Raw genomic sequence first — 4,345 nt, 5'->3', positions numbered from 1 at the left:
CCAGCTGGACGCGTGATGACGTAGCGCGCGAAACGTCACACGCGCGCGCCACAGGCCCTCCCTCCCGAAGGGGGGAGCTACTGCTGAACTGCAGCCTCTGTTATGGGTGGAGCTATGGGTGGGCTGGAGGCCGGCGACAGCCCGGCTGGCGTTTGGGATACCTTCTGTTCACATCTTGACGCTTGCGCTGGGCGACGCTGTTGTGCGATTCTGTCCTTGGATCAACAAAGGCAGTAGTGTGGTCTCCATCCGTGCACGTCTTCCCGACACCCCAGAAAAGGGCATCAGATCTCATTATGGATGGTTGTGAGCCACCATGTGGTTGCTGGGATTTGAACTCAGGACCTTTGGAAGAGCAGTCAGTGCGCTTACCTGCTGAGCCATCTCACCAGCCCCCATGCTGTTCTCTTTTAATCCCTCCCTCCGCCAGTGTCGGCCCTCTGTGGTTTTACTACGCCGGTTCCTTTTTGAGTCTGGGGCAGTGGCAGGTGGAGCAGGCACGACGTTGGGAAGGGCTTCCCGCTAGAGGAATCAGCTCAGACTCTAGTAGTGATGGGCACAGATTCCACCTCTTGAGATTTTTCAGCTACTCAAAGGCTTCCACTGAGACTGAAGCGATCTTGTTCAATCTAGAGATCAGATTCAACACTCAGACCCCTTAGATAACACTTTCGGGGGTGCTATGCCGTTTAACAACCCCAGAGTAAGCCACAAAGGATACAATCAAATGTACAACATGAAAAGACTATAGACTCGTTTTTAAAACTCCTGGTTTAGTTGTTCTCAGTGATACTACAGAAATCCCGCCCTGCTTTGGTGTGACACTTCTGTGTGGGAGGGTAGGTTAAGAGGCAGGGAAGCTAGGCTTGAAGTCCAGTTCATTCTCAGCCACATCTAGGTTGGCGAGTTTATTTTGCTAGTTCTACTATCTCCTGACCAATTTTCTACTCTGTATGATTTTTGAACTTGCTAATAGAATGTATTTCCCTAGCTTTGATCTTGGACATTATCTTCCTGCCCGCCCCCCTCACGCTCCCAGTGTCCATGACAAGCTGTTCCAGAGAAACTGTTTCTGTTATGGCCCTCAGCTGTTAAGTCTCCCTGCCACCAAAAGTAACTGCACCATCCTCTATTTCCACCACAATAAATCTGCTGACTGGCCAGAGACTGTTTACTAGTTTGTTTATTTTCTTATGTATTTATTAAATAGGGTCTCGTGTAGCCCAAACTAGCCACAAGTTCACTGCGTTGTCAAGGATGACTTTGAACTTTGGATCCTCTCGCCTTTACCTCCTCATTACCTCCTGGAGTTACAAATGTGTATCTCTGTGCCTGGTGCTCAGGGAGGAAGGGAAAATCTTGTGCCTTCTACATAGACACTTGAGCAACTGAATAGCATTTTTAGCCTCTGTTTACTGAGAACCAGTTACCAGGTGTTTGTGATTAATTGACTTGGGAGGTGGACTGGCAAAGTCACATGTGTCTGAAGGTTGGCTAGAGCCATTAAATATTAATTCCCAAGATCAGTTTTGGGAGGAACAGAGGAACTTGAACTGTAAGAACACACACTGGGAGGACAAGGGGAAGATTCCCCATCAGCGAAGAGATCCCTTGCAAAGCCACTAAGTTTCCAGCACTTTGCACCTAATTCTTCTTTCCAGGCTTGCAAAAACGTTTGTTGTTTAGTCTCAGAGGCTAGCTAGCAAGAGCTGGAGCAAAATCAAAGTTTATTTCTCATGTAAAAGTCCAGATGTGGTATGGGTGACTCTGTGGCCTGTGCTAGCAAGCTGGATCTCATCTGGTAGTTTTTGGGGGGATGATCTGGGCCTCTTCTTTATTGGGTTAGTCAATTTGAGTTTGTTTTTGGGAAGATAAGGAGATGAGAGTTGACCTCAATTCCAGCTGCTAATTAAGAAATCCAGAGCTCCTGGAGGTGAAGGACAGACACCAGCAACACCTCACAGAGCCTGGTGAGATTTCTGACCACATACACAATCCCAGCAGCCTTGATTTCATCTCCCATTTTATCAGGACTCAGGGAGCTACAGCCCCTTTTGAAATATTTCCTTAATGAAGGACGGTCATTTCAGACTATCTGTTCGGCATCTGAAATGTTTTGCTAGCCAGTTGCTTTTCTAGGGGACAATTATACAAGGCAGTCCTGAGTAAGCAGACAGGCTTCACTGCCTGAGTGGAACAAAAGGAGTAAGGAGAGAGAGAGAGAGAGAGAGAGAGAGAGAGAGAGAGAGAGAGAGAGAGAGAGTAAGCATGAGCCTCATGACCACCCCTCCCCCAACCCAAATTACTTCCAGACATGGCCTTTGCTATTGGTTCTCTCTCCCAGGACCTTAAAATGAGAGAGAGAAAAAGCAGTTTCATTCCAGAGAATTCAGAGGCACAGGCCCCAGGTGTTCCACCCAAGACCCTGCCCCAGAAGGCCATAAAAACACATCTAGGATTTAAACAGAAATAGCAGAGTCCATCAGAACACCAGTCCAATCACCCCCATGATCTGAAAGGTTTCGAGGGGCAAGTTTGCTTCTGCTTTGGAGCAGAAGGCCCCTTTGTTAGCTGGGTTAACCTTGTCCACAGCTCAGGGCCTCTGGGGCTTCATCCAAGCTGCTTTCTAGAAACTACCCTCTAATCCGGTGTTTGCTGATGATGCCAGGAATCCTACCAGCCACAGAGCAGAATAGAACATTAAAGGTTATTAAAACAAACAAACAAACAAAAACTCCAAAGAGACAAGATGGGGAAGAAAGGATCTCCAGACCTCCAAGAAAAAGGTCTGTGTCCTGGGCAAAGGGTGCCCTCCTCCCTGACTGTCACTAATAGAGCCCCAGAAGGGCTCAGGAGATAGGCTGAGGCAGAGGCATAGCTAGACTGTCAGCAGCAGAGACAGGTGAAGGGCAGGGATGTTCCTTGATGGTAACAGGATTCCCTGCTTAGACTGGGAGTGGCATCTTCTCATCTTGGGAGATGAGGCACTGGCCCAAGACTTCCACTTTGGGATGAACTACATTGGAAGGGGAAGTGCTAAGCCTGGAAAGCCTGAAGCTGAAGCTGTTGGGATATTTGTCTTTTGGGAGCCCAGGGCCTTCATAGCATCCATGAAGCACAGTGAAGCATGGACTTCCACACAGTATTCTCTTGACATCGTATTCTCTTGACATCTCAATTTTCCTGTCAGATTGTCAGTCAAAGCTCTTCAAGCTCATACTCTGTCCTCTGTAGGTGTGGAAACCAGCCCTGCTGGCAACCAGACAGCAGATGTTGCAGAGATGTGGTTTGCATTTTTGTAATACAGTGGTTTGGAAAGAAAGGGAAAGTTAGCCTAACTCTGTTGGCTTGTTTCCCCCTTCAGCACACAATATGAGTTTGGTTCTCAGCATCCATGTTGAGTGGCTCACAACTGCCTGTACATCCACCTTCAAGGGTGGATCCTACATCCTTGGCCTCCTAGAGTACTGGCACTCACATACACATACCTTCTTCTCCCAACCACTTACAATTATAAATACTTTTTAAAAAGGAAGCTGGGCATGTTGGCACACACCTTTAATCCCAGCATTTGGGAGGTAAAGGCAGGTGGACCCTGATGAGTTAAAAGAAAGAAATTAACAAAGAATCAAGCAAAGAAACAAAGAAAGAAAGGAAAGAGAGGAGAAATAAAAAGAGGACTGGGTAAGGTCCTGTAGCTTGATATGTAGATCAGGATGGCTTTGAACTCACAGAGACCCATCTGCCTCTGCCTCTTGAGGGAGGCCACCACCTAGTTCCCCACTTTGTTTTTAAATATGAACACAAGAATCAGAGCAAATCAAAAGTTGGCTGTAGTCACCTCCTTCTATAGCACAGACAGACTGGCTACAGTGCCTGGGCCAGAAGTAGCTAGTCTCTCAGTGGTCAGCCCTTGGGGGAAGGGGTCCACAGGGCTTGGGCAGCAATGACGGGCTGTTGCAAAGAATTTACTTCTAAATTTTCCTTTGAAGGGACATTGTGGTTCCTTGAAGTCTGTTGCAAGCGAGGTTACACAAATGATTCAGTCCCAACGTTGAAACTGTATGTACGTGGGTGTTGTTTGTTTGTTTGTTGGCACTATTTTCTGTTTGGAATAACAGAGATTAACTTCAACTATAAAGAGTGAATGGTAGTTCACTGGGAAAATAGTCTAACATGATAGAAAATACGTGATATTTTTCTCAAAAATACTACATATGTAGCAAGATACAAGCTGAGCATGGTGAGACAGGCCTTTAATTCTGGCAGATAGAGAGGCCTGCATCTCTGTGAACCTGGATTCCCCAGTGAGTTCCAGGTCAGCAAGGGCTATATAGTAAGACTC

Source organism: Mastomys coucha, unplaced genomic scaffold (assembly GCF_008632895.1).
Source record: "Mastomys coucha isolate ucsf_1 unplaced genomic scaffold, UCSF_Mcou_1 pScaffold23, whole genome shotgun sequence".
NCBI lineage: Eukaryota > Metazoa > Chordata > Mammalia > Rodentia > Muridae > Mastomys > Mastomys coucha.
Note: the sequence above shows the minus strand (reverse complement) of the source record.